Source organism: Acomys russatus, chromosome 24 (genome assembly GCF_903995435.1).
Source record: "Acomys russatus chromosome 24, mAcoRus1.1, whole genome shotgun sequence".
In the NCBI taxonomy this organism is placed as follows: Eukaryota; Metazoa; Chordata; class Mammalia; order Rodentia; family Muridae; genus Acomys; species Acomys russatus.
The window spans coordinates 35,137,028-35,161,868 of NC_067160.1; positions in this window are offsets into that span (position 1 = coordinate 35,137,028).

A 24,841-nucleotide genomic window follows, 5' to 3' on the forward strand; every position below is an offset into this window, starting at 1 on the left:
TATTTTTAAGAATAAGAAAGGACACACAGATAAGGAGGAGCACACAACAGAAGAGGAAATGAAAGAAGAGTGTTAGGATACATTGTGCCTGGCAGCTTTTACTTGCAAACACCCCTATACAACTCATGATAGTAGCTTGAATGGAACTATGTTATGCACATGGCGGCCAGGAGTCTCTTTCTGACACATGATAATGGCATCATAGAAGAGTAGTGCCTGATTTTCAGCTTTTCCAGTCATTGTCTTTCTTTACAACACAGCTCCGTGTCTCAGACCATCTGCGCAGTGCTGGGTTCCTTTCCCATCAGATTCTCTTCTGACTGACAAGACATCACACATTTAAAAAACAAATAAAAGGCAAGCCATCGAGATCAGTGGGTCTCAACTTTCCTAGTGCTGCAACCCTTCAATTCAGTTCCCTCATGTTGTGGTGACCACAAAATATAAAATTAGGGTTTTTTTGTTTTTGTTTTTGTTTTTTTTGTTTTTTTGCTACTTCAAAACTGTAATCTTGCAAGCGTTGTGAATTGTAATGTAAATGTCTGATATGCAGGATATTTGATGTGTGACTGACTTCTGTAAAAGGGCTGCTCAATCTGGAAGAGGGGTCGTGACCCACAGGTTGAGAACGACCAGTCTAGACAAGAAACACAAAGGGAACTGGGTAGAAGATGAGAAGAGAAAAAAGACAGTTTATGTTAGGTGTTTATCTTTCAGCCAGTCCCTCAGGGAACAAGCCAATTTCACCAGAAAATCATCTTTGCAACTTAAATACCAGCCATCATCTGTGTCATCATTTTCTGGGTGTTCTTGCATCTTTCGAACGCAAGAGTTGGCATACTATCTCACTTGATTCTGAAAATGCACTAATAAACACCACACCTTGTGGATCGTTTTAATCACCTTATGTCTTGAAATGGCTGTTTACCAATTTTGTATAATATAATTAAATGTTCCAACACTATATTTAAGAAACATTAAAGATGGCTTGCTCTGATGAGGGCTGGGAAATTCCAGATCTGGAATGTCTACAGTCTCTGGTGCTATAAAAATAGGATTCCCCAAGAGAACATGAACTGGGACGGTAACTAAAGAATACTGTCTCCTTCCTGTTAAATATCATGATCCATGAAAAATACAAAAGGCACAATGAGCTAGGAGGCATAGAAGTTGGTCCAACACTTTCTGCCTTAGGCAATCCAAAACCTGGATTTGGCATTAGGTTTCAAAAGCTATTGTTTGTGCTGGTTTATAGAAAAGGAAAGAGAGATGTGGACATGTTGGTGTCTTCCATTTTCTAGGCTAGAATTCCTGCCCTGCCATTTGGTGTCTTCCCAATCTCTCCACCACCAGCTGAAAATAGGTTCCCAACTTCAAGGAACAAGCATCAACCTTAGAAGACATCTGTCTTTGTCTTTCATACAGTCTTCCCTTCAAATGCCCAAGCAATTTACTCTTCAGTGCCTCCCTGCCAGTTGCACATAGGGAGCTCTAGGCTGGGACCGCTGCTCTTAGCCTCATCTCAGAAGATCAGCAGTACAGGACAGAGTAGGATGAGGAGACACTTAAGTTGCTATAGCAGGTTAATATGATGTCCTGTGCAAACCCACAATAACCAAAGCCCTACAGATTACTGTGCAGCACACAATAACATAGCACCGAACAAGACTTTGATTAAATATAGCTGTTCATCTCAGGCAGAAGGAAAAGTAGTTTTGAACTTACTTTCGGTGCAGCCAGAAGGGCCTAAGCACAGGCTAGAGCCAATATGTAGGTGGCTGTATTGATGTTGGTATGTTCTAGTATAGACATTCAAGTTGATGCTTGTGTCAGTTTATGGTTGTCCGCTGTAATTTGTCACGATCAACCCATTCTCCCCACCCCCAATGGTGAGGTTGCTGTGTTTAAAAAAATAAACCAGTGTAGAGAGGAAAAGGGTACAGCTGAGTGTATGCTCTCTTAGACACCTAATCCACAGAATCTTCAAGATCGTAACAGAGATGAAAAGCAAGCTTATCTTCGGCTCCTTCCCTCCACCTTTCACATAGATTGCTAGGCAAAAACCCCTGGAATTAGCTGTTGACTCCACAAAGCACAATTATCATGCCTAGAAAGAAGAGCTTTCAGATTCTTTGACTACAATGCCCAAAGGTCCCCAAAGTTTCCTAGGCTGAAGCAGTGAATGCTGAGTGGATAAAGAGGCTAGGTACATAGAAGGTGAAGCGAGGATGGTGTCCTCACTACGCTAAACTTGCCGGAGAAGGAGTAACTGTGATCACTGTAGACCAGGCTGGCTACAGCTTAACCAGCACTGCTGATGACCTAATGATGGTTTTAAGCTGAGTGACTTGAGTGTTTTGAATACTACGTGTATTCAAAAATCAATGTCTCGTCAGGAGATAGCAGGATATAGGTTGAGGCTTTCCCTGAGTTGTGTCCACTCTCGGGCGTGCAGAAAAGCATCAGTCCCTGGGACAAGACAAAGATTAGAGAACGGCTTTCAAGGAGCTAATACTGTTAGAAGATAATCACATAAACAAATGATTATTACAAGAAATAATTATAAGAGGGACCAGGAGATCTGAGCTATTATTATTATTTTCATCACCAGTTCAGGTGCCTGAACAGGTTTAGCATAAAATCCTATGAACAAGGTCCACAAAGGGAAAACAGCCAATCCATATCAAAGGCCCACCCAACTAAAAAGCAACTGACTTATCCCGCAAGATACTTTCTGAGCTGATGGAAATGTTGCCAAGGAGACATGGAATAAAGAAATACAACAAAAGGTTGGCTTTCTTCGTTTCAAAATCTTTGATGGGAAAGACCAACCCTAACCCATATTCTGGGAATTGTATTAATACTCTTGGATACTCCTGAGGTGAACCTTGCCCTGTTGTTACCTGACCACCTTGGGGACTTGCTTGCATGGTCAAGCTTATGTCCATTGTCACCTTGCTGTAGCCTTCTTTTTGCGCAGGAGATCCCTGCGACCCTCTAGGAGGCATTAGTATTTTTAACCGCATCAGAATGGGAAATTTTCTATCCACAGACCCTAGGAAATCTTATTCTACAACAACCAAAGCTCTTTTTAACAAATAATTTGCTTATACAGTACCATAATCACAGCACAGGGGCATGTGATGTGAAACAATATTAGGCATCGTTTGGCACCATTACAAAGATCCTAACTGTTGCCAGGCCTATAAAAATAAATACTAAATATCTTAGTATTTTCAGACCAGGAGAAGAAGCTAAGCATTCCACCTGGGGATTGGCCCTTTCTCTTCACAAATCTGTCTTTCATTACATTTCTTCACAGAACAGCTAAATGTTATCGTTGGCCTGTAGCTAATGGCTGGGTGCCTCCACTTCATCTACCGTCAGCAGCTGTGGCCATCACCTAAATGAATACATGAATTGAATTAATGTGCAGTGAGTATTCACCATGTCCAGAACTACATTAAAATCTGGCTTGATGGCTCTGGGAGATAAAACCATATATTCTTTGCATCCCCAAATCTTACCTGAGTGATAAATTAAAACTACCAAGTACTCAGATCACGTCTCAATTGTGAACCAGAAAAATACATGCTCATAAGAATGTTTAACATTGAGATTAAGGTCTGTTTTTGTCTACTAAATGGCATAGATGAGGCTGAAATTTGGGGAAATCATAAAGCTTTAATCAAGAAACAAAACCCGGATGTGCAGCTTGGCCGTCACTTCCTGTTGAGTGTACTGAGAAGAGCATGCATGAGACTGTCAGAAAGCTCACAAGGGGCATGTTCCGTGGGGCTTCTGGAGAGACTGAAAGAGGAGGAGTCTTTGTAGAGGCTTTGGTGTGGCCAAAGAAACATTCAGAAAAAGTTGAGTATATAAGGACGGGATTAGAGGGAGTCATTATCAACCTAAGACCTGACACGCAAGGCAAGGGAAAGGACATGCTGCTGAGAGTGCTGAAAGAGTAGAAAGGCATCCTAAGGGGAAATGAGTCATAGAGCACGCTAGAGCACTCTGGGTGTCAAAGCAGAGGCAGGAGGAGAGGCATGCTCTGCTCCTTCTTTCATTCAACCTCTTGATTCGCATTACCTCACCTTCTCCAACTGCATCCAGAAAGCAGAAGGTGAGGGTGTCCCCCCCACCCCCCATGCATACTGGAGCCTGTAGCAGCCAGTATGGAGGCCTGTGCGAAGCTAACGAGGTAAGAACTAGTGCAGTCACCACCTACATCAAGCTAAAACTGCTAACCTTTGCCTTTCTTGTCTTTTTTTTTTTTTTTTTTTTTGGCTAATATAGTATTTCCCATGATATATCCCAAATGGGGCTCTGTGAGGTGCCTCCGAGGGGCAAGTTTAAGTACACTTAAGAAACACTGAACTTAAGAAACATTCAGTAGGTCTTACTATTCCAGAAATTTTCAAAGCTGTACCAGGTTTACAATACCAGTTACTGAAAGCTGTGATGAATCAAGCACTACCGCTATGTAGTATTCGGGGCAGACACCTCACTCACAGTATGTACAAAAAAATGAAGCATAGATCCCAAGCAGGAGGCAAAGGCCAATTACTGCACAAACTGTTGCATTGTGGCTCTCAGATGGAAGGAAAATGTGCAGCGTGTCTCAAACAATTTCATGTTGGACAGCTTTAATTCCAGCTAACTTTTAGGGTATAAGAGATGAAAAACAAACAAACAAACAAACAAACAAACAAACACCAAAACCCAAAAACCAAAAACCAAATAAAACAAAACAAAAAAATCTCTTTCTCCTGAAAGTTGGTGTGTATTTTTATATGAAATTTACATAATTAAATGCTTAAGATTCTTAGTTTGGGGCAGTAACGTTTACTCTGCTAGCCCTAGAGAGTGGATCAGAGTAACTGATATCTATGGAAAATGGGTGTGAGGAAGATAAAAAGTGAAAGAAGAAGCACTATATTTGTCGCCAAAGCCATACTCACTACCGTAAATACTTCATCATCCTCAAAGTAACCTCGTGACCTGAGTAAAATATTGGGATCTCTATTTGAGAAATCAGAAAATTGAAGCTCATGGATATTAAAAGTCTTGCTCGATGTCTCGTGGTTATTAACTCGTACAGTGAAGATTTGACAGGTTTTTTTTTTTAATTAGCAAATGTAGACCCTTCCTACTTTATTGCCTATTTTATCCACTCTATCATGTTTTGCAATTTCTTAGATTATCAGAGTTTATAACAGCAGTTCATAATCTAGCCATCACAAAACCCTGTACTGACATGCGTATTAAAGAACAGAACCTTCTAGAATGTCTCTGTGGTGGTAAAATAGGCTACATAATTAAACACTTAGCCTGCTTCTGATGTATGAGGATTTTTATTTCTTTCCACTTGTAATGTTTGACTTGTGGCTCTGTAAAATTTATGTCCATTGATTTCTCAGAACACTGTGTTTTCCTCTCGCAGAGGGCTTGGTTTTAGGAGAACCAAACAGTACATCATTATCGATTATGATTGCCTTTCCCGAAAGTTGTTGCAAATGTGAATACTCTTCCAAATGGGTACTCGGACAAAAAACACTTTATTTAATTCATATCCAAAATGTAGCTTGTCGCCTAGCCAACTGCAACATACATAGTTCACCTTAGAAACAACGTATTTCTTTATCCAAAAAAAAAAAAAAGTCAGACAATGAAACTATTATATCAAGCATTAGCTCTTAAGCCCAGAGAAACACATATAGTGGTGTCTTAGTATAAGACCCTAGAAGAATCTTGTCTCTGGGGCTGAGAAGAGAATATTAGTACCTCCCGAGTTTGTGCAGTTTAAAGTGGCAATGGGAACACTGATCGAGCAAAGAGGGAGCACCGAACTGCTGACAGGCACAGGCCTATCCTGGAAATTATCACTCCCAGTGTTGTGCGAGTGTCTTTCTAACATCCAGCATGCATGAAAGAACCAAGCAACTTCGTGTAATTGCCATATACTCTGAAGGATCCAGAGGGGAATTACTGATCACAATTATTTACCGAAACACAAATGGGAAACTTGAGTAACCTCAGGGTTGCGTCGGAACAGCTCCACACTTGGGTTACAGCTACAGAATTAATGGGACCGAGCAGGGGGTGAGGCTGCTGAGTGTATTGAACAGCCACATGAAGCCAAATGAGATTATCCCTCACTCTGGGAGAGGAGAGGGCTTACCCATTAGCACAAACCTCCAAACGCCATTGCCGCCACACAACTCTATGCCTTTAAGAAGCAGACCTTCTTCCTTGTTGTTTTAGTGATTGCCATGGCAGCCATTTTAATTACTTTTTAATCTTTAATAATTGTGTTATCAAATGATTTATTTAAACACCATTCTATGCCTGGCATGAGGCTTCAGGCAGCACACACAGAAGGTACCTGTGAGCAACCAACTCTAATAAGCAAAGCGAGCCTAACTCTCTGAGCTTCCAACCGGCATAACATGCAAATTAATCAACTTCCCCAGAGCTAGAGATGTGTTAGATTCATAGACCATGATTATTATAAGGTGAAATAAGGCTTGGACTATAACAACAAACTCAGGGAGAGCCCCAACTGACACAACTTGGCTACCAGGTTCTGCGAGATGCACATGTGTACCCATGGTTTGAACCTGTGGTGGACTGAGGGCACTGTCATTGTCTGGCTGTTTCATTCTAACTGGGTTGGATGGTTGTGCTGCATCCTTCCCCAGAGAGGATCTTGCCACATGGAAACAGGGCCTCTAGCGTGCATCTTCCAATGAATAGTGCTTTGGCCACTAGCCCTCAAGGTGTAGGTATAGAGGGGTCATGTTCATGGAACTATGTGTGTAAGGAACGCAAAGAACTGAGGTCATATAGCAATATCAGCAAAATTAAAACTGTAAGTTAGCTTTCTTTCAAGTATCTGATGAAATTATATATGGTAGAAGGTATGGTTTATGCAGTTTGCTTTGGAGAGGTTGTGTTATTTTACTTATGGAGTTTATTAGTTTTGTTTTCCTTTTAGTTTTATCGGGATCATATTTTCCAGTTCCATCTGTCTGTTGTTGGTGACACTAGCACAGATATCAGCCCCCTCCTAGGGACCAGAGGGATGGCATTAGAACCCAAGGTCGGTACATCAGTGTACCTTGTCATGGCCAAAGCCACACCTGGCCTCAGCTATTCATGCTTTAGAAGAGCCAGAACAGTAACATGGAGAATTGTAACAATGGAGACTCATTCACAGTGCACTTTTCCATACAACGCTGGGAGGTGGAACTGCTATGAGAAGATCCACATTGGAAAATCTAAGTCAGCCAAAGAATTCATTGCCTAGATGTAGAGAAACTGTCAGGGGCCATTGTGGCTACTGCATAAAGAGGAAGGCCCTGTTGGGGGAGTGGCTTGAGACTAGCCTCAAAATAATCAACAGTGCTCAAGCTGCTCAAGGGCTTATAGCATCTTTTTGTGTCGTGGATTTCAATTTTATTTTCTGTCTCATGTTTTTTTTTATTTATACAAGCTCAAACTGATACTTTCAGAATTCTATGTGTGATATCAAAAAGATTTGAATTTTCAGATTCCTATTACCAAGTATCAGTGTTAACTCTTACCTTCCCGGTTATAACACAATCAAGTTATAAAGATCTAAAACACCCATATTACTGGAAATTCTCTTTTCTGACCTGACAAAAATATTTATATTCTTACCAGCAGTCTGTGTTACTGTTTCTGGTAAAAAACAAAACAAAACAAAACAAACAAACAAACAAAAAAACAAAACCAAAAAAAAACAAACCAGATTTTAATATCAGTCCAAGCAGACTGTTAACAGCCCAGTCAGAATATTTTTGCTGCAGAGGAGAAAAATGACCTTAACTCCCACTGCCAACTCAGTTATCTACCCATGTGTACAGGAGACAGTGCCTGCCATTTGTTCCTGTTCAGTCACCTCCAGGGCGACTACAGCCACCTTCTCAGACAGTGGGATCAGAAGCATCCCATTTCTCCCCAGTCTTCTGCAGGGCCTTAAACAAAAACATTAGCGTACACAGATGGTGTTGCCAGCAGAGAAGACAGAAACTGCAGGTCTGCCATAGCATAACTCCACTGTTCTGCTCTTGTACCTTACCTGGCTGCAAATTTATTTTTATAACCCAGTGAACCACTCCTGTTCTAAAACAAATCCATCACATCTTTTTAGATGACAAAACAAAAAGGAAATTGCTTCAGAAAAGGAAAGCCAGATCTACATAAGATCTACTAAGTTTATGGGTCTTTTCAATCTCTGATAAGTGGAGTTCTTAATGAATGCCATTTTGTTTCTTGAAATGATTTCATCTGTTCTATACGTAATCCTTTATTATAAATTAATCCAAGACCCAGGAGCATCAATTATCCCAGCAGCAAGTCAAAGAAAAACATTGGTTACAGACATTTAAACTTTGACCTTCAGAAGTAGTTACTCTTCGGCATGATGTATTTTACTTTTTTTCTCTGGAGGACTAATCTTTCAACCCTTCCCGGACAACCTATAATTCTGCTTCTTTGTCCTCTCTGAAATTACCTGAGAGCTGGCTGCCTTCTGGGAGGAGTTACTGCCCTTTGGCAGAAGCAGGGAAGGTCAGCTCAAAGCTGCAGGTCCATCTGCCTAGGGACAGGGGATTTCTCAATAATTCACACACCCCTTCCATAGTGAGTGGTTTTAGTAACTGATGACAGGAAAAGCACTACCCTATATGGCAAGGAAGCTTTCCCCTACCGCGAAGAATGTGCTGAGTTCCATGTATAATGACAATTGCTAATGTTGGGGGCAGAACAACCATGAGCATCACATGACACATGGGCAAGCCTGTAGACAACAGTCACATCTGGAATTGAAGGGTGTGTCACAGCACTCTCGAAAGACACATTGTTTGGTCCTTGTGCCTTGCCCTCACCTGCTTGCCCTCACTAGGTGCTTCATTGTCCATCCCTGGCTGCCAAGATCCACAGAAAGTGATTCCAGCAAAGATTCCATAAGTAAGGGTTTGCTCTTAATACAAGTTAGCATCCATAATTGCTGTAGGCTATGAACTGACACAGAGTGCAAATGTCAACTCTCCACTACCTGAGACAGAGCTAGCTACCTGTGGCTCGCTAATCAGTTCCCATCTGTGCACAGGTCAGAGCTTTGATGGGTCAGCCCATGACATTGCAGAGGACAGCATGTCTGGCTGGATAAACTTCAAGTGCACAGAGGGTGGCACAGGTACGTCAGATACATACCCAGGCTTAATCAAGATGAACTGGTTAGTGGTTTTCAGATTTTCCTCCCACTAACTCCATGTTTAAATTCTAAGAATTATCTGTCACAGGTGGGGCCCTACATTTGTAGACAAAGCCATTAAACATGTGTCCAGGCAGTGGTCCTCTTAACCACCTTTTAGTTTCAAATGAACAAGAAGTAGAGAAAGTTACATACCAGGAGCAGGAGGCAGGGATCTGGAATAGCTACTAGAAGACTTCCTGAAACTGCCCTCGATTGTAGAGTCCACGTTATAACAAGCATGAGTCAAATTACAGAGAGCCGGACACTCTTCTACTTGGATAGCATCTCATTTCAGTTCTGGTTTCTGCTGCTAACACGATGTAGAGCGTGCACCTGGATGCCCAGAGGTGTCCAGAGAAGAGTGTGATCTCTGGTCCCATCGACGACTCCCAAAACCTTCACAGAATGCCTCGCGAGTTCCCTGACCTACACCTGCGTTTTCATGTCCTGATGCTGACGTCCCCCATCTATCTGTACAGAGTGAGGAATTACTCCTTAGATAGAGTCACGCTTTCCCTGTCTCACATTCTGGATCTCCTGTGTTCTACAAACTTCTCAAGGTCGCTTACTGTTTCTTGTTCTTCCTCTCAAATTGGATTCATATGCATAGATAAAGTGATACAATTTATAGAAATGTGCCTAAGCTAGTTGCCTCATTTTTAGACCTTGCTTTGAGGGGAAACTTTTTTTTTTTTAACAAGACATTCTTTCATAGCATTACACTGGTGTGTGTGTGTGTGTGTGTGTGTGTGTGTGTGTGTGTGTGTGTGTGTGTGTGTGTGTGTTGTGTATTCGGTGCATCCAGAGTATACACAGAGAAATGACATTAGTTTACTAAATACAAGCCCATTGTCTGACTAATTGTTACCTTGTTTGGAGCAACTCATGTAAAGCTTAAAGGTCATAATTTAGCCATTCCTCCTTAAATAAATTTCTTCCTCGTTTTTCTTCCTTTATTCAAACTTTTGTTCTTTTTTTCATCTTTTTGGTCTGATTATCAATCATTTGTTTTTCAGAAAAACTGGGATTAAATTTCTTAATGAAAATCTCTTGAATATTAAATCGGCCCTTCCAATGCAGCCAAAGCCGTGGTCGTTCATTAACACCGTGCTCAGGGTTTGTCCTATCCTCAAGAGCATCTGCTTCTCAAGACTAAGCTAGAGGACGTGTGTTTGTTGGACTTTGATGTTTGGGTTCTGGCCTACTTGGAAGCCCCAGATTTGGACCCTCATCATCATGGTCTGCCTCTTTATCTTTGTATTGCTGACCCATGTATTCACCACTGTGACAACTTGCTTCAATAATAAAAATAAATCTGCCCAAACTCAGAATTATAGGGTTTTTTTCTTTAGTTGATTTCCTTGGTTAGTGTGGTTCTTTGAATGAGAATGACTCTCGTTTGCTTATTGAATATTTGAAGTCTCAGTTACCAGTTGATAGAACTGTTTGGGATGGATCGGGAGGCAAGGCCTTGTTAGAGAAGATGGGCCACTGGGATTTCAAAAAGCCCTCCCCACCCCCAGTTAACTTTCCCTGCCTCATGCTAGCAGGGCATCATGCAAGCTCTCAGCTACTGCTCCAGGACTGTGCCTGCCTGCCTAGTGCCATACTCCCTGCCATGATGGTCATGGACTCACCCTCTCAAACCGGTAAGCCACAGTAAACTCTTTCTTCTGTAAGTTGTCCTGGGTGGTGTCTCTTCACAGCAACAGAAGGTAACTAAGAAAATTAGCTTCTCACTTACAGAAGAGAGGGTGACCTTTGGCACCTGTCTTTACCAGTCTTCATCTGCTAGAGCAAATGGCCTGCAGTGGCATACTGAGAGTTCGACAGCATTGGCTGTGCACACAGTTCTCTGAATCAAATAAAGCCTGCACTAGTTCCTTAAGGCTTCATCAAGGCAATCATTCTCGTATTTGGCCAAGCAAATGAACCTTTTGAAGCTTTGTACAGAACAGAGCTGGCATTTACTGAGCACCTCTCATATATCTGTCATTATGCCACATTAACTCACTTAATTATTGCAAGCAGCCTCATGAATTATGTACTGTTGTATCTACTTGGAAAACAGAGTTGACCACCTCCCAGGTAAAGGGAGTGTGCACACAGCATGCAGCCATTGAAGAGCAGAGCTGAGGTCAGTGCCCAGGCACACCCGACTTCACAGTAGCTGCTTCATCTATACTATACTATGTCATCTTCCTCCAACCAAACTCTACTTCTTTAAGAAACAGAATAAGGACTTCTAATCTATCGTCTCTCTAAGCCGGACCATAATACATTCGCATTCTTTGTTAATGGCCCACCATATATCTTCGCCAGACAAGCCAGGACAAGCAAGTCATCTCATGAGTGTGCATGCTGGAGGAATGTTTTTAAAAATCATTTATTGCCTTTAATTATTAAGGCTCATTTACATCTCTATCCAAACCATCATTGCATTTTAATATCAATACTAACTAGCCCCTGCATGCAGTGAAAATATATTAACTTATTCTTGAACATTGTGGGCTTTGGGGTGTGCATAACATGTCTGTGCTATCAGCTAGCTATCAGCAGCCAGAAAGCAAAAGCACCTTTAAGCATGTAAATCTGTGGCTCATTCATGATTAAGAATTGAATATAAATCTAATTCCAGCCACCTTCTCCTGGCTCTTAAGCATATATGTTCTGCTTGTTGCTATCATTTATCTGCTCCTTTAAAGAAATTCTTGAGTTTGCCGCTTCTATTTTTAATGTATCACATTTTATTTATCTATTGTGTTTCTGTGTGCACGTGCAGGAGTTGGTTCTCCTCTTCCACCATACGTGTGCAACCCAGTGATCGAACTCAGATCATCAGACTTGGTGGCAAGGACTTTTTCCTGCTAGGCCATCTCAGTGGCCCAGTCTTACCCTTTTCTGTTCATTCTCACAAACCTGGCCCATGGATATTTGTTCCTTTGTTGCCATAAATGCTTGCTAAATGCATTCTCCCTGCCTCGAATTCATTTGACATACCGTAACAGCCAGGCAAATCTTTCTGAGACATTGCTTTCATCTTTTCTCTCTCTTGTACCAGCATTTCCAGTGAGCTTTGCCTACTTCAACGAATCTAAATTCCTCCTTCCAGCTCCTGAGTACTCTGAAATCCTTCCTCATCCCCACTGATCTTTCCCTGCGCAGCACCTTCCCAGTCAGGTCCTTTCTCTGCATCCCGGTGAGTCTGGGATACATAGATCAGATGCAGTGTTCTTTCTGCTGCCCTGAGTCTGCCTTGGGCAAGAGCCTGTGCATGCACTGTAAACATTGTGTAACAGGGAGTATACCTGGCAGGATGGACTGCTGAGGAGCGGCCAGGACCTAAAGCCCAAACCAGCACCAGTGGCCCAAAGGAAGCCCAAGAAGTGCAGTGTCGAGCACGCTGTTCAGCCATGAACCTGGATGGCAGGAGGAGTGGGAATATGATGGAAACTGAGGGAAAATATCCAAGCCCTTCCAGGGAAAGAAGCCTGAGCCCACGTCTAGGGATTTGGGAAGATACCAGAGGTATTGGAAGTGGATGAAACCATTGAAGGCGTTCTGTTCTTGTCAGATGAGTGTAGTCTCACAGGTTCAGAAGCAAGTCTGACTTCTACCATGGGCCAAGTCACTCAAGGGTCAAAGATCAGAACATGACACCATGATTTGCCGCACAGGGTATTACAGGCAAGAAAACCAACTGCTGAGTTGGTTCAGCAGCTTTCAAGTGGACCAGAAGAGGGACTAACTGCTTCTGTCCCCACAGGTACACTTGATCATGCTTGTCATGTGTAGCACTCCAGGAACTGTCTCTAGACTGGAGGAGAGGGCCTTGCCTGTGTGGGTGTGTGGAGCATGGTTCCCCGTTATAAGCCCTGAGGGTAGCATAGCTAGTCTAGCACCCACCTTTTCCCCTGCCTTTTCTTTCTGAAACTCAGCATCATTTCACCTCAAGTGTATGTAAACCTAGAAGACCATGGTTGAAACTAAACTTCCTGTTGACTCCACAGTGCCAAAGGGATTTACTTCTCTCTGGGGTAGTAGACAGTGTGAAAGAACTCCTAGGATGATGCTCTTGCTATAACCCAACATTTTTTTTTTCTGATAGTAAAAACTTGAGCCTAAGTTTATTGGAGAACATAAACAGCCTAACGATAGCCTTAACTGCTCTTAGGCTGGCCAAATTCTAGCGTGGCATAGGAATTTAAAGAAGGCTTTTCTGTATAGTGAGCCTGCCTGAGAAATTCATTTTTAAATATGCTGCTCCTGAAGGGTGTGTCTGTTTCCATGTCCGTGTGTGTGTGTGTGTGTGTTATGTGTAGGCATATATGTATATATATAGGCATATATGTATGTATGGTCATAGCTCATGATCTCTGTCAGACCACTTAACATCTTCAAGTCTCATGTCTCCCCACTCAGAAATCATGCTACCGTATTTTGCTTCATATTATGAGTCCAAAGATTAAATGAGATTTCATTTACCAAGTACAGAATGGACGTTGTAGGAGGAGAGTCACAGACTTGGAACTGTGCAATGTCCCCTTGGGTATAGTGTTGCTTGGGAAGGTCATGTGTCTTATAAGTGACTAAAACCCATTCTTGTGTTAAAATTTTATTTTAATTTTTTTAGTTGAAAATATAGCTAGATGTGTTTCTTAAGTTTGTCCTCTTCTTATCCTTTAACATTATATCTGTCCTCCTAGGTACAAAGCACAGAGGATTTTAGAGAAAAGATGTACATTCATGTATGTCTATAGAATTTAAGTTGCTGTATATCCCAAAAGAGTAAATCAAAATATGACATTCACCTGGATATGAGTATCAAAATTAATAATACAAAATTTTCTTTGATCTTAGTTTTTATTTTTATACCCTTCAAATGAACCCTTTTTTGAGGCCTAAAAGGAAGGATTACTTTCTCTTTGTTTCCCCTCCAGAAGCCATCAACTTTGGGATCTCTATCACAATTTTTAATTTTCTTCAAGGGCTTCATGTCTGAACTGTTTTATGGGGGTGGGGTGGGGTAAGAGAGGTTGTCACAGAAGCCTCCTATGTCTCTCTTTCTCAACTGTGAATCTGCAGTCATCTTTCGCAGATATGCCTGCCCTTTAAAGTCAGCTCCAGCATGGATCATGGCCTCCACATGATTTATGGCAGCAACACAGACCAGAGACATGCACATGGCCTCTGGTATTAGCATGGCCCACAGACCTCAGCACAGCCAGGAGCAGTACAGTCCACAGATGCTATCGTGGCCTTTACTAGCCGCATAGACCATGAACATCAGCGTGGCCTCAGGCAGCAACCTGGGCCACAGATTCCAACATGACTTCAGGCCGCAGCACAGACCACAGTTGCTTTGGGTGTCACAGAAATCAACATGGCATCTTGCAGCAGCACAGACCCCAGAAATCAGCACGGCCCTTGGAGGGCAGCACAGTCCATGTACAGCAACACAGCCCTCAGTGGCAACACAAACCACAGACATCACCATGGCCCTCAGGTCCAGCATGGACTGTGGTCACCATCATGGCCCACAATGCCAGTTCAGGCCACAGACATCAGCATGGAGCAAAAGATTGTATTTTTTATGCATATGGATGTTTTGCCTAAATGTACGCATGTGTACCAAGTACGTGCCTCATACCCACAGAAATCAGAGAGGGCTTCAAATCCCCTGGAACTAGAGTTGCAGACTGCGGTGAGCTGCTCTGTGGGTACTGGGAACCAACTGCAAGTCATTTGCAAGAGCAGCAAGTGCTCTTAGCCACTGAGCCAGCTCCCCAGCTCTAATCTCTTCTTTTAGTAAAAGGGTGTCTACTGTGGGCCAGGAATTTGTCCTGGTTGATGAGTGAATTACAGACCATAAAACACAAAAGCTCTCTTCTTATAGAACTTACATCTTGGTAGGAATTTGTGCTCAGTAAGCCAAAAAAAAGTTTGTTTGAGTTTTTTTAGTTATTAAAGATGATAAGAATGGAGAGAACTGTACTTGTAAATAGGTCAAGCAAGCTCCCAGGTGACAAAATAGTTGTTGACTGTCATAAGTTTACTTGACATTGTGAACTAGTCTATCACCCAGGTTTAGGCAAACATTAAGTTCTGTCTAACATGAGGCCTATGCTGCTACTAAGGGCCATGATACTCTGCTAATGCCCACTCACCTTTGGTCTGACTAAAATTTCCTTTGCATGTGTGTGGTCATTGGGGACACAGTGTGTTTAGCCTTCATTGCACTGGGTTAGCCCCGCCTACCCCACAGCTGCTGGCAGGAAGAAGAGCAGACAACAGAATCACACAGATACGCTTTTCTTCCATGCGCTTTTCCTTCAAGCGAATCACCATGTCTTCTCTGAAGGAAAGCCTATGGGAGAGCAGTCTTAGGCTTTGATAGAAGCATTGCTCACAGATGTCTTGCCTTTCTCGCTCCCCCACCCTTCGAGTTGAGTTCTGCCATGTACCTTTAGACTTCCAGCCAGTACCCCTAACCTTTCTGGAGCTGCAAGTGATACATCCTTCCATTTTGTGTATTTCTGTGGTATATGCGAGTGTGCACATGTGGGCGTGCATATGTTCACACCTAGGTGCATACATAAGGAAGTAGAGGAGGATGTGAGGCATTCTCTATTGCCATTTGCCCAGTTCCCTTGACAAGGGCTCTCTCACTGAAATGGAAGCTCACCGGTTTGTTTGTTTGTTTGTTTGTTTTGGTTTTGGTTTGGACCAGCTGGCCGGTCAACCAGCCAGTAAGCCCCATAGATCTGACCTGACTTTCCTGTCTCTGACCCCTACCTGGATCAAGGCTCCATGTGTCCTTGGATTTTTTTTTTTTTAATCAGCGTGCTAGGACCTGAACTCAGACCATCAGGCTTTCATAGCAGTACTCTTACCCACTGAGCCCTCTCCCTAGCTCATGTTTTATGTATTTTTATTTAAACTGTTTCATTGTTTGTCAGGTGATACACTCCATCTCAGTCTCCAAGAGAGAAAAATCATCTTGCTAATGGCACACACACACACACACACACAGAGAGAGAGAGAGAGAGAGAGAGAGAGAGAGAGAGAGAGAGAGAGAGAGAGAGAGAGAGAGATATCAAGTGCAAATTAGAAAAAGTCACAATGATGACATGAAGGAAATCAGGGAGGGACGAATATATAATTTTGAGGAGAAGCAGATCGCTGTGAGTTTGAGGCCAGCCTGGTCTACAATGTGAGAGTCTAGGAAAGCCAAGACTACACAGAGAAACTCTGTCTCAAAAAACAAACAAACAAACAAAAATAAAAGACTTTAACTTTTCTTTTAGAGGAAAAGTTCATTAGCTGTCTTGAGTGGGAGAATGGCTTGACTTAAGTCATCAAGTTTTTGAAGCCCTAGTTGTTGAAATAGCCCAGAGGGCAAGATGAGACTAGGGATTGGTGCATCACTGCAGGCAAGAGGACAGAGGTGGGGAGGCTGGGTCCAGGCACATTTTGAGGAGAGTCTTGCTGGCAGTGTTAGTGCCAGGTGTAAAAGAGAGGCTTGTGATGCTGAGAGTCTCAGCTGGAACAACCAGAGGGATGGAATTATGAAAGATGAATGAAGCAAGAACTCCACACGAAAGAGTGCTGATGGAGCAAGAGCATTAAGTGCCAAGCCGTGCTGAGTTTGGGATGTCTGTTAGATACCAGCTGGCAGTATCCTGCAGGACTTCCATATGTGTGAGCTAGGAATTGCAGAGAAGGAGCTAGTCACCCCTCACACTAACAACTAATTTTGTACAAAGGCACTGAGATAAATAAAAATCCTTTTTCCTAAACACTGTTGAAGGTATCTTTGTAGAAAAATGTCAACAATATCAACTGGTATACATATATTAATCTGAGACAAAGGATGTTTAATGTAAAAAAATGTAAAGCTTCTAAAGGAAACATGAGAGAATCCATGCCACGTAAGTTAACCCATGTCACCCACACCAGAGAACATGGCCGTCACTTCAGAGAATTCCCTCACACCATTTCCTATCAACTCTACCTCGATTGTGAGGCAACTGGTCTTCATGGTGTAGTTTTCACTCTTCAAATCCAGGTAAGTAGAGACATGTTACAGTATGTACATGGTTTTGGCTTGGGAATTCTGAGTCACCAGAATGTTGAATATTTATCTATGTTGCCAAATGTGCCAATAATTTATTTTATTGTTTGCTGAGTAGTATTTTCTTTTATGAATATATAAGTATTTTATAATTTTTGATGCACATGTGAATGAATTTTTTGTTTAAAAAGCTGCTATGAATATTTTTTGCTTATACCTGTTTTGGAACATGTTTTTATATTTCCTGGGTAAATATCAAGCCATGTGATTGCTGCTCAAGGGCAAATGTATGTTTAACTTATAAATTACTGTCATAATTTCTTATTGTAGTTTTTCCATCCTAATGCCTGTGTGGCACTGTGCAAGAGTTTCTCATCCCTCTCCAAAATTTGACCATTTTCAAGTTATTTATTTATTTTTGTAATTGACCATGATAATTTTATAAGGTATACTATGATATGTTGATATATGTGTATGTATTTAACCTACCTTCCTATTCAAGTATGGTCAAGTCACTTTACAAATGGAAGGGCTTGCTGGGACAAATGGAGCCATAGGGCCATAGGGATAGCAGTCCATTTCTGTCACCACCGAGAAGCATGGCGGCAGGGAGGCATGGTGGCTGGAAGAGATGGCTGAAAGCTCACATCTCAAACCACAAGCACGCAACGGAGAAAGCACAACCCCCTGCCCATAATTTCCCACCTCCTAAACCTATTCAAACAGTGCTAGCCACTGGGACCAAGTATTCAAACATTTGAGCCGATGGGGACTTTCTCTTTCAAACCACCTTAGCTTATAATACAGTAGCATTATATCAATTGAATAAATTTATCCATTACTTTGGCATGTGTGTGTGTGTGTGTGTGTGTGTGTGTTAAGAATGTATAAAATGTATTCTTCTAGATAATAGTGCAATAAGTCTCTAAAGTTTATCCCTCCTGGCAAACAGAGAGTTTATATTGTTTTGCGGGCTTCTTTCTCTAAAGTTTTTAACTGCAGCCACTCTGAGTTTGAAATTGTGCTTCCTGGGTGCTATAATACTCCTTTTTACATAACCAGTGGTGTCGTGCACACTTTTAAGTTTTTACTGCTTATTCTTATGCTTTTTATGAAAGCTTTGCACTTTCTAAATTGTGGGTTGTCATTTTATTATGTCACTTTAAAGCATTCTATGCAGGTTCAGTACATGTAGGATGTATAACATTAATCAGATACTGCAAATAGTTTCTAGCATTTTGTAACTAAAATTACCATCCATTCATTCTGAAGCTACCTTTCTTAGTATTTTAAGGAACAAAACTTAAGATATTCTGATAAAGTTACTACCAACTCTCTCCCTATAGTTAAGAGGTTTCTTAATGTAACAACCTGAGTGTACCGTATTGAAAATATTTCACTGCCTGAGAGAAGTCCATTTCCCAAAAGAAGAAGCACACCATATAACATGATTTTTAATTCATATGGATTTTAAAATAAAAAAAAGCTAAGGATGGTATTAGAAAAATCAGAGGAGTAAGTAACTCTATAGTGAAACAGGGTTAATTAGCAGTTACAAGAGGCTGCTGGATGCATGGGTTACTTCAAGGTTGAAAGAGCATTCCTCTGTGTTTCCTTTCACTAAAACTTCACCAGCATTCCTTCATGGTAAGAGTCATGAATAGGCAAAGGCATAGAGAACTCACCTCAACATAATACAAGACATACAACAAACCAGTAGCCAACAGCCCACGACCTGGAAGACATGAGTTACCAAATGAAAATGCCAACGATGACCATGAGATACCTCGCTATAAATTAGTGATGTCAAAGGCCTCTAAAAACAACACAGGCTAGTTGCCATTGCCCTCAGTCACCCACTACATATGGTAACACCCAATTTCGGAAAACACCACACACTTTGATGACAGACAAAAAAGAAATCCATCTCACACCAATCAGGAAATTTCTACCCTGCTGTCTAGCTTTTCTAAGACCAGTAAGGTTACTGGGTGAGAAAAGACAGTTTTCTTTTTTCCAGCACTGGGTCCTGATTTTTGCAATACTGACTTGCCAGGCAATATGAGTTCACTAGGGCAATAGTGGCATAACCGTTATGGAGCAACCAGTTGCTTTCAGATCGGATGTGAGTCCTACTCCACGTAAGATAATTTCATGCTTCGTACTCTAAGCATTAAAATCCTATGGCTATTGTTATTTTGTCAAATTGCCACCTAAATATTGTTATTTTAAACATGTAGATATAGGTTATCCTTAATCTTGGCCAGAGAAGCTTCTTTTTCCTTTGGGCAGCAGTCAATGCAAAATCCATAATTGGTCGAAAAGAACAAGTGACTATAAGCTCTCAGCCCTAAATGGAACATCTTTAGTAGCTCTCCAAAGCCACATACCCACCAAGTCTCATGGAATATTGTTGAAGAGGAAGCAGAAAGAATTTAAGATCTGGAAGATGTGGAAGAGAGCTGTGAAATATCATCATCTCAATTGTATTCATGTATGAAATTCTCAAAGAATAAATGAAAAAATAATAAAAATAAAAGTAGTAAAATTCCACAAATGGTTCACTTAACATATCTATAAGTTTGTTGTTGTTGTTGATTTTAGATTTATTTTTAAATTTTGTTTCTATTAATGGTTTTCCTATATGTATAAATGTGCAACACATGCATGCCTGGTGCCTATGGAGTTGGGCACCTCCAGAAGAAGGTATCAAATTCTCTGGAGCTGGAATTATGGATTGTTGTAAACCACTATGTGAACCAAACCCATGTCATTTGCAAGAACAAGTGCTTTTAAACACTGAACCATCTTTGTAGTTCTAGTCTACATGTTTTGACAGGTATGAATTAACTCTGATTTTCAACTATGCAACTGACCATGGTTGGGATCATCTTCTGCATGGGCAGGTTGCCTCCCGGTTCTTCCAACGCTGGGCCAGGGTTTCCTCAGAGCAATCAAATCAGTACACAAGCTGAGTAGGTCCCTCCCAATCACGACTGGGTAGGTACTGGTTCTTACACCTTATGATGATGCCAGGAGAGAACAGAGATGTTCCTAAAAGAGGAAGAATTAGTTGTTACAGATATGCCAAGGATGGGTGGTTTATTTTAGTATTTCAGCTCTCCCCACTGGGCCCAAGGTTAAAACAACCATTTTGGAAAGTTGTGCATGCTATTGGACAACCCCAAGTTAAAATGCTCCAACAATGAGGTTTTTTTTTTTTTAAAGACTGTGCTTGTCAAATAATTGATTCAACTGAGCTGATTTAAATTTGTGTTCCTCATTTTTTTAAACATAGAACATAAATGCAGACTCTATTGAGTCCAAGAATTCTCCATTCTTCACCATGACCCAGTTCAGTCTAAGGGACAGGCTCCAATTCTGAGTAAGCACATATTTATTTTATAGCCTGGATTTTTTATTACTATCAACAATTTAGTGAATGTATCAGAGTTTTGAAATCCTTAAGTTCTCAAAAGTTTGATTTACACTAGGTAATCTCAAATAACTTTGGTTGAATCCTTAATAGCAGTCTGTCATGTTTTCTGTCCCCTAACTTGTGTAAGTCACGTTAACCACAGTCACTTTTAGATATATTCTTGCCCCTTCTTAACAGCCTTGGCGTTTCTTCCTCTGCTTTATTAAGGACCCAGGAAGATAAAAACCTAGCCCAGCAATGCATTTTTAAAAGTATTAAGACCATATACGATAAAAATGCCAGTCTAGCACTGCTGACACTATTTAATTTTATATTTTAAAACAACCTGTGGAGAATATTGCTAATGTTCATAATACACAGAAAAGAGTGGTAAATGTTTAAAGTAAAAATACCCAAACTGTCTCTGCAGTCTTGGTGGATAAAGTGTATGGAGGTAGTTCAGGGAAGCACTGAGGGAAGAGAACTCAGAATGTTCTAGAACCATGGGTACCTGGCTCACAATTTACAATCCGTGCTTCCAAAAGGGCCAGGGCCTACTTTCCTACCTTTAATTCAAGAATGCTAAAATTACCTATGTTATAAAGTTACTGTGAATATTCAAATCTGTGAACGTTTCTTCCTATGTGACTAGCACATAGGAAATACTGCTATTGGCTCTGATCTTTATTACATACAAAGGACGTCAACTTTTCATTTTCTCCACTGAAAATGAATTAAACCATCAGAGGATGATATAGTTCACTCTTGGTGGGCATCCATCTAGGTGGAAAAAGTGCACTATAACATTTGGTATCAGAAGATCTTTTTCTGGTTTCAGTGTTACCTCTAACACTAGGAATCACCTGTCTGCCCCAGCCCGAATCCCGAACCCTGCACCCTGCCCCCAACCCTGGCCTCAATGATATCAGCTAACATCTTTCAGTCCAGTATTATGCTCTAGAGAAATGCAAATGAGAAATAAATTAGCCTTTAAACACAACTGTATCACCAGTGTGGTGGAGCATGTGTACAATTTATATTGCTTGGAGATAACAGCTGTAGGACTAGGAGTTCAAGGGCAATTTTCAACTTATTTTGAGGGTATCAAGCCTGGGCTGCGTGAGACATTGTCAAATAAACAAATGCAAACAAACAACCCACATTTTTTTTTGGAGAAAGAAGCAAACTATATCCACTAATGGCAATAACAGGACCTTTGACCTATTGTAAGTCATAGTGTTTTATGCCTACTGAAAAAAATGTGTATCAATTTTCCAAACAGCTGGAATTATATTAATCTCTTATAGCAGTAATTATTCCATATTAACCAAAAGCTCCAATTGGTCATTAAACACCTTCACTTTTTAAAATCACTTAACAAGGTTAATTCATTTATGTAAGAAGAGCTCTTTGGTGGTGGAAAGTTTGTGAACCAGTAATGTGGGCGGTGTCAAAGAGCATGCCCTGTGCCCTGACACTTTCACAGAAAGTGCAAATGAGCACTCTGGGCTTCTATGAAGCATAAAACACTAGAAATAACAGAAGTTCCCAGTACTGTTGGCTATTACCAGGACCCAGCTCTCCAAATATCTCTACATGGATTATGTCATTTAAGCCCTACAACAATTTGTTTATATCCATTTCACAAAGAAAAAAACCCAAATATTTATGAAGGCGATCCCACTGCCATTTTACATTGCTGGGTCTGCAGAACATCAGTATTTCAAGACTCAAGACACCTATAAAAAGTAGCCTTAATTATTTCACTAATAATATGCAAAGCACAGTGTCACATCACACTTCTAACAATGATCTTGTTTTTATTAGGGCCAACAGTTGGTGTAATGTCTGAATAACTTTTTCTGTCACTTAGAAATGTCAATTGTGAATGTTATTTATCCATTTAACAGTTATCACTAGAATCGTTTTAGTTTACTCTGAATGTCTTCTTGTTCTTCAATATCCTCTAGGTTTGTAAATTCACATAATAACCATGAAAGTACTAAAACTATGAATTTTCACATTAAACCAAGCAAAATGTAATTAAGGGAGTAAATCTATAGAAGAAGGAAAAAGCGCAATCGTATAGGCTTTGTAGCAGCCAAGAGAATGGCGTTTGGGTTATCTGTTAATTAGGAGGTATTTTGTGCCTGTTTCCTTCTCTTCTACACCTCCATTTGTTTGTTCCATAATTACAGGGAACCTGCTAAGTACACAAGAAAATGACCCTGAATTTAGGAAGAGCACGGAAAACCAACGATGTCAAACGGCTGTTGAGGGGCATTGATCTGAGGCCTCCTCCCAGAGGTGTGCTTTGATCTTCAAGTAGAAGTGCAAAATGTCCAAACGATGGAAAAGTCAACACTGGCTATGCTTCACCTTTGTGTTTTGGTTAGAAGTGGATTTTCAGATAAATCTTTTCAACTGAATATCAGTCATACATTTGAACGTCAATCTATGCGCCCATTGGTGTTGTTTTAATCTCTCCCGCCCCCCCCCATGCCAGCCCCCCTACAAATACAGAGGTCACTTTGAAACAAACTCTAATACCAGTCTCACTTGTTATATCTTTGAAAATGATTTTCAAATAAAAATACTTCAGAGACATAGAAGTTTATCAGCCCCTATCATTACTTGGATCTAGCAACAGGGTAAGGAGGAAATTAAATTCTTTTCTGTAAAATGAATTAGAGCCTCCCTTTGTCTTCTCCACATTATATGTAGAAAAGGAACACAGCAAGGACACTCACTCCTCCTCCCCCACCCCCAGCAAAAAGAAAAAAAGTAAAACATAAATACAGAATGTTCTAGAACTTTCCAAGTGGGCGAGGTATCTCAAGGAGAATTGTATTTCTCCTGGAGGTGTATCGGAATGTTCAGGAATGCAGGTTAATGAAAGAGTGATTCTCTAGCAAATGAGATGTGACTTACTCATGTATTCAACACGAGCTATCAAAGGCCTCACGAGTCTATTTCCCTAGATAGTTATGTCAGTGCCCACTCAGCCAGCTATCTATATTCAGTTTTAATAAGGATACCCAATTCCAGAATTTTTTTTCCCTGTCTCAAACTTTTCGAGGATTGCCTAAGTGTGAAATGGAAACCTTGTATTTTAGTGACTCCAGGGTGCTCAGCTTGAGCTGTATGAATAAAATATGACTCTGGTCATTAAAATGTAATAAAAGCTTGTACTTTGAAGTCTGAACCTAAACAAGCCCACGCTGGTCTTAGGGGCAGCTTCAGCTATGCTCTTAGCAGGTTTCCTCTGCAGCGAGTCCTGGCTTCACGGTGAGCACACGGTCTTCTAAGCCTTGGCTGCTACAACATCACACACAGGCAGAATCATTTCTACAGTGGGTGCCCTGGTGGCGTTCAGGGTTCTGTTATGCTCCTCATCCTCCCAGAGTCCTCATCCTCTCTCACAAGAAAAACCTTGCCGCTGGCAGGTGCCTGCTTAGGCTGTCTAGATGCTTTGCAGATAAGGACTCTTTCTTTGTCTCACATTGTTTCTCCCCTCCCCCAAAATAACTCCTTGTTGGAGAAGAGATCACAGTAGCTTTTCAGGCAGATCATTCTTGAAGAGAAGGCAGGATGGACTATGTAATGTTTCAGCAAGCTGGACAATGGCCAGGGTGTGCTCCTGGCATATCCCACCAATGGACACGGTCCCACATAACAATGGGTGGGGAATGCTGTGTCTGAACCTACTGTGATTACCACCAGGATTCCTCAGACAGGATGCCCACCATCCGGAGATCCTCTCCCAAGGGCTATGACCCCACGTGGGCATGAAAGTGCTATTTCAGCCCACAACCTGGTATGAATCTCACTGTGTCTGTTGGAGAGACTCTGCTTTGAGATTCCTCTCAAAATCATACAGCACAGACAGAAAACAGAGCTAAATGCCTGAAGACCCGGTGATTTAAGTGAAGAAAAAAGACAAAAAATAGATAATAAATAAGGAGCCAAGAACAGTTACAGGTAACTAAAAGAAGGTTTCCGTTGTGTGCTTTTCAGAAGAAAGGAAACACTCGCTGCCATAAGTAGTCATTAAAGCTATGTG